This window comes from Tamandua tetradactyla, chromosome 6, assembly GCF_023851605.1.
Source record: "Tamandua tetradactyla isolate mTamTet1 chromosome 6, mTamTet1.pri, whole genome shotgun sequence".
NCBI classification, from domain to species: Eukaryota; Metazoa; Chordata; class Mammalia; order Pilosa; family Myrmecophagidae; genus Tamandua; species Tamandua tetradactyla.
In genome coordinates, this window is record NC_135332.1 from 6,642,506 (window position 1) to 6,656,812 (window position 14,307).

A 14,307-nucleotide genomic window follows, 5' to 3' on the forward strand; every position below is an offset into this window, starting at 1 on the left:
TTAAAAGTTAACTATATAGTACATTTGGGGAACTGTAATTAATTTTATGTGGCTGGAGCACAAGCTACAAAGGAGGGACAGGAGATGAGGCTGGGTGAAGTCTGACCAAGGGACTTTAAATGTCACACGAAAAGGCTGAGATTTAGATTGTAAAAAGAGACTATGCTGACCCAAGAGATTCAGAGAAGAATGGGACATGAGTTTCATTATTAGGAAATTTACAATCTAATGGGAGTGACACCCAGAGAAGTTTATGCACCAAGGAAAGGCCAGGGAGATGAGAAAACCTTCGCTGAGCAGGTGGCATTTCAGCTGGTATAGGGTAGGTAAAATTTTGATAGTTTTTCCTACTATAAACACATTGCAATAGTGCAGTACCTTTGTTACAATTGATTATACTATGAACTGCAGACCATAATTTATACTAGCACTCACTGTTCGTGCTATACAGTGATACGGTTTTCTAAAATTTTTATTCTGGTAGCATATATACAACCTAAAATTTCCCACTTTACTTTCAAATACTCAATTCAGTGGTGTTATTACATGCACCCTGTCCATTACCAAAACTTTCCCACAAATGATGGGGTGTTTAGTGGCTTGTCATTGGTGAAGGACGTGATGGTGTGGCAGAAGTAGAGAGGGATGTAGAGAAAGAAGCACTGGAAACGATGAAAATAATGGCAAGTCTCTGGGAACAGCCAAGAAACAGGAGACCCCAGCTTCGGATTCTACTCAGCCCAGGCTGGCTCAGGGGTTCGGACAAGTTGCCACTCTCTGCCTCAGTTTCCTCCTCAGTAAATGATGAGATTACACAAGATGAATTCCAAGGTCCCCTGGGGGTTCTAAAATTCTGTATCTCTGGGACTGGTTTCCTCCAGCCAGATTTTCAATGTTCTCTAGTCGTTTTCCAAAAAAAAAAATCAGGTGCCAAAACACAGAAACATATCAGGCAGTAATCATCCTGTTTATGATCTGTTTAAACTCCAGAAAGAAAAATAAAGTCTGCTTTCCCACTGTGAAAAAAAAAAAAATGCCCATGTTATTAATGTACATAAACAGTTTAGCCAATTTAGGGAATTTCTGGGAACACTATAATGTTCTCTGGTGCTTTGTTGGAAGAGAGAAGGCAAAGATGTATCTGGGAGTCACTAAGGTAAATTTCTCATTTATATTTTAAAACTTTGTTTCGAAACCCAGAAAAAGGCTCCAAGCTTTGTGATAACGGTTATATGTATCCCTGATGATATGATTAAGAGATCTAGACTAGTTTAGGTTGAATAAAACAAAAGTTTAGAAATGAAATTCGTTTCTTTTCAGCTCAATTACCTCTCTTTTATACAGTTTCATCAAGGTATAATTAACACATAATAAATGGCACATATTAAGGCACATGATTTGTTAAGTATCCACACATACACCCATGAAACCAGTGCCACCATCAGGACGATGACTATGTCCCTTACTTTCAAAAGTTCCTTTGTACCACTCTGCAATTCTTCCCTCCCTGACTTCCTCAACCCATCCTGTCCCAGCGACCACTGATCTCCTTTGTCATTATAGACCATTTGGAATTTTCTAGAATTGTAGATAAGGGGACTCACATAGTATTACTTTTTTTTTTTTTTGCATGGCGTTTTTCACTCAGGTTATTTTGAGGTTCAACCACATTGTGTATTTAAGGAGTCCATTCCTTTTTCACCACTGAGTAGTATTCCATGGACTAGATATACCACCATTTGTTGATGCATTCATCTGTTGATGAACATCTGGGTTGTTTCCAGGACTGGAGTATTACAGATAAAGCCAGTATAGTCACTTTTCATTCTTGCCTTTACTCTTTGGTAACGCCTCCTCTGTTCAATTTCAAAAGCATCTTTTAAGTGGCCAGGGGTTGATAATTGGTGAGCCTGAGTGAAGGTACATAAAGTTTCATCACACCATTCTCTCTTTTTGCCAAGGTTTAATTTTTTTCACAATTAAAAAATGCAAAAGCATGTTATAAAGTGTTTATTCTATCAATACTAAGAATATTCTGCAATTCTGTAGCTGAGCCAATCGATCAAATCTGAGAGCTTTATTTAAAGAAGGTTTAAGTTTGATTCCCACATTTGGTTTATTATAGTTACGGGGAGGAGGGGAGAGGAACGTTTGCAAAAACTACAGACTCCTTCCCCACTTCTCAGACCTACTGAATCAGTACACACCAGCCCAAGCCATTCCTCGGAGCAAGCACTTCCGAAAACCCTGCATTCCCCTCTTTCTCAGTGATCTAACCTCCAGCTGGGTCTCCTATCAGAAAAAGAGGTACGATAAGTTTAATTCTCTCACTGTTATTTCCTTCTACTCCACCCTTTCCATTTCTCCTCTCTAATTCTCAAATACACAGAAGTTACATACGGTAAACAATCTAACTAGAGAGGAAACCTGTAGTAGAGAAACGTTGCATACAAGAGTGAAATCCGTAAATTGGGAAGATTGTAAGAGAAGGAAAAAGGAATTTAAATATAAAGAAAAATATGTAAGGAAATGAAATAGCAGGCCTGATATTTCAATAGCAGGCCTGATCCTCTTTCAATTTCTTCTCTTTCGGATAAAGTCAAAGTCTTGAGTAAGGAGACAGAGTATAACCACAGGGATGCAGATGAGGAGACACGAAATTATAATCTAGTCTCTGGTTGAGGTGAAGGATTTGGCTAATTCCAGGCATTCTGGAATTTGTGACACAGGCACCTAGTTTTGTCAGTACGTGCTTGGAATCTCAAAACCCCTGATCCTCACATACAAATTAAACTTTGCCTTAGACTCCAGGCTAAGTCCTGCCCTCAGTTTGGAAAGGTTTATTATAGTAGCAGTAGTAGTAATGAATAATTACTGAGTACCTATGTGGACGAGGCAAGGGGTGAAGGCACTTCCACATAAATAGGAAACTGCAGCTCATGGCAAATTTAGTTGACTTGTCTAAGGTCATAAAGATAGGACAAGGTTAAAGTGAAGATTAGAAACCCAGCATAATTCAAACCTCAAACTATGTTTTTTCTAGAGGAAGCATATCACCATAGCGAAGGAGCTTGGGCCCTGACGCCAGGAAGTCTGGGGTACAAATCCTGGCTCTGCCATTCACTAGCTGCGTGACCTTGAACAGGTGACTTAACCTCTCTGTGCCTCAGTTTTCCCATTTGTAAATGGGGACACAAACAAAATCCACCTCAGAGGGTTGCTGTGTGGATAAGACAATTTTAATACAGAAAATGCTTAGTCCATATTAAACACTCAAAAAATGACAGCTATTCTTACCATGAGAGCACTAAGGGTCAAGTCCACCTCGTTCTGGCCAGTTCTAATAACCAGTCCTAAGATCAACTTGTTCCTGAGATCAAGTTGTCTTCTTGTACTCTAGTTATGGTTTCTCCAACACAGGGCCTAATGACCCCAGGACACAAGTGCCCCGGGGGTTGGGGCATCTTGCCAATCTCCTCCTTTTCCCCACCCTCACCTCCATCGGCATCCTGTCTGTGAGCAGCGGCTCTGGGCTTTAGCACTTCCCCACATCTCTGATGCAACCAGGCAGCAGGGCTGCCCACATCTCCAGCCCTGAGCAACGGGTGCATCCTATCCCACCTGCCTCCCAGAGGCCTTTCTTCGCCTCCTTCTATGGCTGACATCCTGCTGACATGCATTGTCTGGAGCACACGGCTGGCCTGGCACAAGCCTGTTAGGCTCGCTAGGGTGTGATTCCCTTTAATTCCAAACAGAGGATCTGGCCCACCCTAGAAAGCATTTCTATCTTCTTCAAGGCTCTGAGCCTACTCCTCTCAGCCTGGTAATCAGTCTGCCCTTTCATCTCTTTCTGTAGGATGAGATACACATATCTCTTATCATCACAGACACAATTTTGTCTTCCGATGACCTAAAATAAAGCAACCATTGTGTGACAATATGGGGTCCTGAGAAAGGGATGCATTTCCCCCTGCCATCCATACCAGCTTCTGCCAGCAGTTACATGACACGTGCTCCAGACCCCACAGAAGAGAGCACAGGCTCATCTACCAGCAGCAAAAAGAGCTGTTTCACCAGCCAAAGCTCTGTTTGAGCCTCCTGCTAATATTTAAATATTTAAAGGGGCACTAATTGCACATCAGCTTCTCTAGCACTTGGCCTTTTGCTTGTTTAAAAGAATCCCTACTAATAAAATATCAGAAGACTAAAAGGCCAATTTCACTTCAAATACCACTTCTTTCCTTCTGATAATGACCATTTCCAGAGAGACACAAAAGAAACAGAATACTTGAAAAATGTTTTCCCAAATGCAACACTTGTTGATGGGAACATGAATATTACAATCACATTGAAAACAACATGTGTATACTCCACATTTCTTGACACAGGCATGTATGGTAGGAGGTATGTTCAAATATGTTCACAACAACAGAGTTCATGAGAATAAAAACAACCCGAATGTGCACGGATCTAAGAACAGTTGAATACACTATGGCAGCTTCATATAAAGGATACTACACAGCCATAAAAATGAATGAGCTACTATATGCATCAATCTCAGGAACAAAATGCTGAGTTGGGGGGAAAGCAAGCTGCAGACAATTCAGTGGGGAAAGAATAGTTTTTTTTCAACAAATGGTACTGAGACAACTGCATATTCATATACAAAAGAATGAATTCTCACGTCTTATATAAAAATTAACTGAAAATGGACCAGAGACCTAAATGTGGGAGGAAAAACTATAAACATATTAGAATAAAACATAGCTGTAAAGCTTTGGGTCCTTAGATTAGGCAATGGTTTGTTAGATGACACCAAAAGCATAAGTGACAAAAGAAAAAAAAAATAAACAATTGATTTCATCAAAATTAAAACCGTTTGTGCTTCAAAGGGCATGATCAAGAAAGCGAAAAGGTAACTTAAAAAGGCAACCCACAGAATGGGAGAAAATATTTGCAAAGCATGTATCAGATAAGGCTCTAATATCCAGAATATACAAAGAAGTCTTAACAACTCAACAGCCAAAAGACAACTCAATTTAAAAATGGGTAAAGGATTTCAATAGACCTTCCTTCAAAGATACAGAAATAGCCAATAAACACACAAAAACATGCTCAACATTACTATTCATTAAGGAAATGAAAATCAAAACCACAATGAGATATCACTGGGATGGTTTTAATCAAAACAAGAGAAAATAACTACTGTTGGTGAGAATGTGGAGAAACTGGAACCCTCAAACACTAATGGTGGGTATGCAAAGTGGTGCAAACAGTTTGGCAGATGGAGTTACCATATGATCCAGCAATTTCACCTCTAGGTATAGACCCAAGAGAGTTCAAAATAAATGTCCACGCAAAAACTTGTACACAGACATTCATAGCAGCATTATTCATAATAGTCAAAAGGTGAAAACAACCCAAATGTTCACCAGTGGATGAACAGATAAACTAAATGTGGTATATATCCATGGGGTGGCTTAGAGCTACGTACCCCAGAAAAACATGTTTTAAAACTTAATGTATGACTGCGGGTGTGAAGCAGGACCTTCTGATGAGGTTACTTCAGTTAAAGTGTGGCCCAACTGAATCAGAATATGTCTTAAACCTATTTCTGACAGCTTTATAGGAAAGGCTAAGGAGAGAGAAAAGCTACAGGGAGCAGCCAGAAGCTGGAGGTCAACAGAATGGAGAAGCCAAGAGAAGCCGCCATGTGCATTTTTCTGCCATGTAACAGAAAAGCCAAGAACCAAGGATCACCAGCAGCCAGCCCTAAGATGCCACAATCTTCTGGGAGGAAGCAGAAGCCACCTTAATTTTGGACTTCTACCCTCAAACCATGAGCCAGTAAATTCTCATTGTTTAAGGTAACCCACTGCATGGTATTTGCTTTAGCAACCAGGAAACAAAAACACCATACAACGCAACACCGTTCAGCCATAAAAAGCAATGAAGTCCTGATACGTGCCACAGCATGGATGAACCTTGAAAGCATTATGCTAAGTCAAAGAAGCCAGAAACAAAGGCCACATATTGTATGCATCCCTTTAGATGAAATGAAATGTCCTGAATTGGCAATTCTGTAGAGAAAAAAAAATAGATTCGTGGTTTCCAGGGACTGGTGAAAATGGGGAATGGGGAGTGGCTGCACATTGGTAAGGGGTTTCTTTTGGGGGTGGTAAAAATGCTCTTGAATTAGATAATGGTGATGATTGTACAACCCAGAGAAGATATTAAAAATCACTGAGCTGTACACTTTAAAAGGGTGAATTTTATGGTATGTGACTCATATTGCAAGTTTAAAAACTGATGGGAGAAGAGCACACTGTGGAAGACTCCATTCCTCTATGAAACCAAGTGTTGAGAAGGGCTGGAATGAGGGAGCAGGACATGGAGAGTGTGATATAAACTCGTACTGTTCTTTCTGGGCCATGGCTTCACAGGTGACTTGCTTTATGTCTATATAATAGTCAATAAAAAACAAAAATTTTAAAGGGGAAATTTCATTTTTCCTGTTTTTCAGGCCACAATAAACACAAAAAATAAATCAGAATTTAAATATCAAAAAGCTGGTTGCCACTATCACTTAAGCAACCCTTTGCATGTGCAAAATACCATACTAGGCACTGTGGGACATTACAAAAGAGACAGAACAGTTCACGTCTCCACCATGAGCAGCCACCAGCTCCAGAGAGCCATAAACTGGCTTCCGCATAGCACACTCCCAGCAAAGGTTTTACCATTGCCAACACCAGCGATTAATTTAAGGAATGCATTCTGTACAAGTAAGTAATTACAGTATTAAATATATTTTAGTTTCAGAGCTTCAAATTGTATTTTGAAAACTGGCCTCATCTCTCTTTTATAAGTCTGCTTTTAAGCTCACGGCATATATGTGGAATCAGAGCACATATATACAGAACTATGTTTACGAGCCTTCCTTTTTAAGTGATATTTTTAGATTATCACACATTCTCATCGAGGCTCTATTATATCTTAGTTTCTGAATATTCATATAATGATATCTGAAGTGCCTTTTTGCAAGATACAGTCTAGATAAACATAGAAGCTTTTCTAAAAACAATCAAGGTTTCCCTCAAGACTTAGGAAAGCTTTAGGGTAATCTAAAATAGTATCTATGTTTCCAATTTTACCAAAGAATGGCAAATGCAAATATTTTTAACTTGAACAGTGCCATTCCACTAAGGAGGTCAATATTCTAATTTTACATCATGGTTTCTGGGATATATGCTCCAGAAATGTATCGTTACAGTATGTCTGTATGGCTGCATGTACCTATTTTAGGATCAAGTACCTATATTGATACAACTGAGTTGCTAGTAAATGAATGTCAATTTCTCTTTGCCTGTAGAAAACAAAGGTGGTGCTGGAGACAGCAAATGCAATTTCTAGCCAAAGAAACCTGGGTTTGAATTCCAGGTCTGTCATTGACTGCCCTTGTGACTTTGGCAAACCTCTGAACCTCAATCTCTGCATCTGTAAAATGAAGATAAAAGGGGATCCACCTTGGAAGAAGACTGCAAGGATGAAATGAGATAATTCACACAGTGTGGACCTGGCTCCCTAAGATGTGCACCAATGTTGGCCCTCTGCATTTTTCCCTTCCCCTGCAAAAGCAAGCCCTGTTAACTAAATGGCCACATGGGCAATTTTATAATTATAATTAAATGTTTATATACTGAAAAAAACTGACTTCATCATTTTCTAAACTTTCCCCTCTGCATGCTAAATTATAATCTTAAACTGTTCCACAAAATATTTAATGAGAATCTTATTGAGAAAAAATAAAACTAATGAAGAAGTAGAGAATAATCCATTCTTAAGCTTATTAATATAATTGAGGATTTCATCTCTACACAAATGCCTACTAGTTTCTGCAACCACAAAGGCAAGCGGTTATGAATTCTGTTTTCTATTTTATGATTTGGATGTTACTGAAAAGTCGGTGGTTAGATAAAAGACAGAAAGGATGATTAGCACATCCACCGTCAAGCTAAGAGGAGTGGCTAGTAGATTAACTAACAGAAGCAAGGATCGAAAACACTTTGTCGAAGCTGAAACTGATGGATGCCATTCATCATATGTATATTCCCAAGTCCTGTAGTTATGCTCAGTGTTGTAGGGGTGCTTGTTTTTGTTAGATCTCCTGTAGGCAGGATACAGAGGACACCTGGATAAGACGTGAGATGTGCCTGGCCACCCTGGCACATACAGCCAGCAGTTTGGCACAACTCTGAAAAATGACAATGCTACTGCGAAAGCATTAAGAAAGCTTAAGGTGCTGAAGTAACAGTTCCAATGTTGTTGGCACCTGCTCTATGGAGCAAGAGTTGACAAACCACGGCCCACCCATGGGCTGAGGTCGGGCTCTCTGCCCGTTTTTGTATGGCTTGCAGGCTAAGAAGAGTTTTCTACTTTTTAAAATGGTTGACAGTATTTTTAAAAGAATATTATTTCGTGACATGTGAAAATTAGATGCAATTCACATTTCAGTGTCCCTAAAGAAAACTGCATCTGGACCCTTTCTTTTTACTTATTGGCTAGGGCTGCTTTCATGATAACAGAGCAGAGGTGAGTAGTTGCAACAGGAAACCTTATGGCCTGCAAGGCAAAACAATTTTTTTTTGACAGAAAAAAAAAAAGCTTGCCAACCTCTGCCCTAGAGTATTGGTGAACACTTTTTTTATTCAACATAGCAACATACAAACACAAACATTCTTACCATATGATCACTCCATTCTTGATATATAATCAATAACTCACAATATCATCACATAGTTGTATATTCATCATCATGATCATTTCTTAGAATATTTGCGTCAATTTAGAAAAAAGAGATAAAAAGAAAACAAAAAATTCATACATACCATACCTACCCCTTATCCCTCCCTTTCATTCATCATTAGCATTTCAATCTACTAATTTATTTTAATATTTGTTCCCCCTATTATTTATTTATTTTTAATCCATATGTTTTACTCATCTGTCCATACCGTAGATAAAAGGAGCATCAGACACAAGGTTTTCACAATCACACAGTCACATTGCAAAAGCTATATCATTATACAATCATCTTCAAGAAACATGACTACTGTAACACAGCTCTACATTTTCAGGCACTTCCCTCCAGCCTGTCCAATATACCTTAACTAAAAAGGTGATATCTACATAATGCATAAGAATAACCTCCAGGATAGCCTCTCGACTGTTTGGAATCTCTCAGCCACTGACATTTCATTTTGCCTCATTTCTCTTCCTCCTTTTGGTCGAAAAGGCCTTCTCAATTCCCTGATGCTGAGCCCCAGCTCATTCTAGGATTTCTGTCCCACTTTGTCGGGAAGGTCCACACCCCTGGGAGCCATGTCCCTTGTAGACAGGGGGAGGGCAGTGAGTTTGCTTGTCTTGTTGGCTGAGAGAGAGAAAGGCTACATGTGAGCAACAAAAGAGGTTCTCTGGGGGTGACTCTTAGGCCTAATTTCAAGTAGGCTTAGCCTATCCTTTGTGGGATTAAGTTTCATATGAACAAACACCCAGATTGAAGGCTCTACCTATTGCTTTGGTTGTCCCCACTGCTTGTGAGAAAATCAAGAATTCTCCACTTGAGGAAGTTGAATTTCCCCCTTTCTCACCATTCCTCCAAGGGGACTTTACAAATACTTTTTTTGTTGAATACTTTTTTAAAAATTTATTTATTAATTAAAAAATTAAGAAACCAAATAAAACATCAACATATATAATCAGTAATTCACAATATCATCACTTAGTTGCATATTCATCATTTCTTAGAACATTTGCATTAATTCAGAAAAAGAAATAAAAAGACAATAGAAAAAGAAATAAAACAAACACAGGAAAGAAAAAAAAAGATTATACCTACGATACCCCTTACCCCTCACTTTCATTGATCACTAGCATTTCAAACTAAATTTATTTTAGCATTTGTTTCCCCTATTATTTATTTTTATTCCATATGTTCTACTCATCTGTTGACAAGGCAGATAAAAGGAGCATCAGACACAAGGTTTTCACAATCACACAGTCACATTGTGAAAGCTATATCATTGTTCAATCATCATCAAGAAACATGGCTACTGGAGCACAACACTACATTTTCAGGCAGTTCCCTCCAGCCTCTCCACTACATCTTAACTAACAAGATGACATCTATTTAATACATAAGAATAACCTCCAGGATAACCTCTTGACTCCGTTTGGAATCTCTCAGCCATTGACACTTTATTTCGTCTCATTTCCCTCTTCCCCCTTTTGGTCACTTAGGTTTTCTCAATCCCTTGATGCTAAGTCTCAGCTCATTCTAGGTGCTGAATACTTTTTAAGTGCAGTAATGGCAGGAGGAACACAGGAATGGCGAGGGGTCTGGAAACCATTTCACAAGTTGGATGATTGAGAGAATGGTGACTATTAAGTCCATAGAAGAGTAGACCAAAGGACTTACCATTCTTTTCATATTTAAAGGGCTTGCATGTGGATATGGCTTGTATTTGTGTCACTACAGAAGGGAGAACAAGGAAACCTTATGAACGTTCTAAGGAGTCAGATATCAACTAAACATAAGACAGCATCTTTTTTTTTTAATGGCTTTAAACTAGTTTAACGTATGATGTAAAATATGGAACTCTTCACGAATTTGCCTTTCATCCTTGCGCAGGGGCCATGCTAATCTCTGTATCATTCCAATTTTAGTATATGTGCTGCTGAAGCGAGCAAAAGAAAGCATTTTTTAACAAGTCGAAGTGGACAATAATAGAAGAGGCCATACCAGAAAATACCAAGGCATCATGCCATTGCCAGTATATAAGCTAAGAGGCAAGACTAGAAAGTTGAATGGCTTAGAGCTCAGGGTCTTTTGCACAAGGAAGAGTCTATGGTTTTATCTCAAAATAAAAGAAAACGATCATAAATGGAAGGTAAAAGCACACTGACGAATAAACGGAAACAATTTCTACTACCCACGTTCACTAGAGTTTAGACCCTGCAGGGAAATAGCATTATAGACTTTTTATCAATTAAAATGGGTACATTAAAAAAATGATCTTCTATTTAAACAAAGAGTACATCAGCTATAAAAAGAATCACATTAAGAAAAGAAGATTATTTGGGGGAGGAGGGGTCCAGTTACACAAAATAAAGACATCCACTGCTAAATAAAATGAGTTGGAATCTTTCCTTGTGTTACTACAGGAAATCGGCATGGCACTGCTCGAAAGAGGGAAAAGTTCTATATATATATAAAACGGAAAGGGAGAGGGATGTGTCAAAAAAAAAAAAAGGCACACGCTAAAATGCAGTTAAGGGCACAGCCACGTGATTTACTTGCATCGGGCTGCTTCGTAAAATAGCTTCACAAACAACTTCACAAAACATAGCCACCTGTTAAGCTGTTATTTTGGCCCATCTATTTTCAATGGCAGTCTTGACACCCAAGCAAGGGACACAACCACCATAGCAACATAAACATTAGGGTGTTGGAGAATGAAATTTAAAGTAGCCATTTATAGCCCCTGGAGGGCTAGAAATAAACTAACCCTTAAGCATTTGTTACTATGACATAACATTCCTACTGGGTAAACTCAGATCCCTCCAGATTTCCCACCCGGGCCATTTAGAAAGTAGAGACCCCCCCCCCCCAAATGCCTAGTCTATGAGATGATCCCCACCCTCAAGAGTTTTAAAATACAGATATTTTAAAGCATGAGATAATATCATTCCTGCACAGCTCATGGAATGCATGCTTCCGAGATGTTTGTGCAGCACCCACTGAGGGATAATTATCGTCGTGACTTCCATTTGCTGAGCTCTGCATCTCATGTGATCCTTGCTTTAGCCCGATTCCAGCAAGAAAGTTGAGACATGGGAAAACTAAGTCTTCCTAGATCAATTCCTGGATACCACACAGCAAGGACTCAGCTAGTTCTTCTAACTCTGCACCCACAGCCCTCTACTATACTCCATCAACACCAGAAACCAGAAACCCCAATTTAGGGCGATTTATAGAAATTTAGGTACTTTGGCTCAGGTAAGTGCAAAGGTGTCTACTTAGATGAAAGGACAGAGAAAAATGAAAGAAAAATAATGTTTGAAAGTGAGCATGCTTCTTTGCAGGAATAATGCTTCCCGTTGGAAGGGAAGCAACTGCCTGGTCTTAAACTGTGAACATTGTAGGGTGTGGCTGATTCGCAGTTCAGAAAAGCAGAAAGATCATCCTGCTGGAAAACGAGATGCACCCAAAAGGCATGGGGTGGAGTGGCCTGGGCTCGTCACAAGTCCCTACTGCCTGCTCAGGACAGGGCTGTCGTTTAGAGACACCTGTGGGGGTCAGCAACACAGGCCCAGGCTGGAACCACAATTTACAGCCTCCACGTACCCACCTGCATCGTTTTACTTTAGCAATTTTGCTCAAAAGGAGAGACCTAAAAGGCCCTGGGCGCCCCTCCTTCTCAAGGTCTTGGGAAGAGACTGTGTGACGACAAGGACAACTCTCTAAGTATAACCCCGCTGCAGATGAAAAACAGACAAACCTGTGAAGACGCTTATGTGGCGCCAGGCACTTGGCTGCTGCTCTTGATCTAAGAAACAGAACTGAACACCTTCTTTAAAAATAAGATGGTTTGGGCGGACATAACAAAAAAAAAAAAAAAAAAAGGAAAAAAAAACATCTGCGGGAGGGCAAAAGCACAGTAAAAAAATGAAATAATAGCACATTTTAAATATACTTGACCCTTTCGGGAGTGTTTTTCTTGAAAAGGTTTTAAGGGATTATTCCAGTTGGACAACTAATAGCATAATTACTATTTTAAAAAAGCAACCACCACCAAAGCTCCCTTTCCGTCAGATCTTGGCAAGAAAAGCCCTCTAAGTACACCTATGTCCGCAGCCCCAGAAGTCAGACTGCTGAAAAACATAATTACACTCAGGGGTGTCCAAGTTTCCATCAAACACAATCCACAACAGGTGAACTAGTGAATGCTGCCCATAAAGATTTTTCATTTTGGACATGATGCTGCTTTATAAACAGCAAAAGCATAAGATCAGAAAATCAGCAACTGATACTCTCCTGACTGTACCACACCCTCTGTATGTCCCCTGATGACTAAATGCCATTTTAATTACCAAACTCTTTGCACCTAAGGGGAAGGGAATTATATAACCACATTTCATATCTTAAAAGCTTTCTCGCGGAGCAAAAAAAAAAAAAAAAAATCAATTTTCACAGGACTTTTTTTTTCACAGCACTTTTTAACTATTTAGAAAATCATTTGTATCTATTGCATCACTTTTACGGATGCTAAAAATAGCTCAAGATAATGCTATGTATGAGATGCAAGGTCCATATCAGTCATTTCTTCATCATCATCATCATCATCATCATTTCCGATCAGGACAAACTCAGCAAAATGGTCCTGATGGCGGACCATGTCTGAGGCATTAAGAGTGAACTTACACATTTCAGCAGATGAACACCTGGGTTTGAGCACAAACTTCTCTAGTGAAAAGCCCTCGTCTTCAGAATTACCTTCCCATAGCAGCAGAGATGATCACAACAGGCTCCCTGTTCTGCAACATCCATCCAGTGTTGTTTTTCTGTTTTGTTTAAGGGCTAATCACCAGCCTAGCAGCAGATTTTTTTTCTGTGATTTTACATTGCAGATATGGAATATTTTGGCTACACTGGGAGTTCAGTGGACCCTGTAGGCTGTGCCATGCACATCAGTACTTCTTAGACTGGAATAGAACCACATTTTTCTAGAACCCATGACACCCTCGTGGATACAGTATGCAACAAATGCTCCTTCAGGGTGGCAGGACCATCGTACTATAAAATCTAGTGAAATTCAGGTCATTGGCTAGTGAGTCAGAAGTTCTATTTGTAGATCTCACTAGGAGAATTTACAAGGATGAAAAATGTTGCATAGCAAATTTATTAAAAAGCCACAATAAGTACATGTTATTTTTTTTTCCTTTTAAGCTAAACATTTATAAGCTCCTAAAAATTTAAGATAACATTTTAACTGTACTTCCTGTACGGGAAGAAAGCATTATCGGTAATTAAATATGCTGTCTTCTACTTTAATAGAAGAACCCTCGTGGGTGCCAATTCTATTTGTCTGAAACATTTATAAAATACATTGGTACTTTCCCTTGCTTTAGCAAGTATTCTGAACAAAAATTCACTTTTTCTGATAAATGACAAAAAAGTAGTAGTCCCAAATTAAAACTGTCAAGCATTTCAGCTGTTGCTGCAAGGGTGTAGGAGGCATTTACTGA

At 39.2% G+C, this 14,307-nt stretch overlaps 1 protein-coding gene and 1 non-coding gene across 2 annotated transcripts in view; both read right to left on the reverse strand.

The window, feature by feature from the left end:
• Nucleotides 1–14,307, reverse strand: part of PITPNC1 (phosphatidylinositol transfer protein cytoplasmic 1) — a 269,957-nt gene that overhangs the window by 241,734 nt on the left and 13,916 nt on the right. The gene's annotated exons all lie outside the window — the stretch shown is intronic.
• Nucleotides 10,646–10,749, reverse strand: LOC143689195 (U6 spliceosomal RNA). The gene has a single exon (XR_013178656.1). It is a non-coding gene; the product is annotated as a U6 spliceosomal RNA (small nuclear RNA).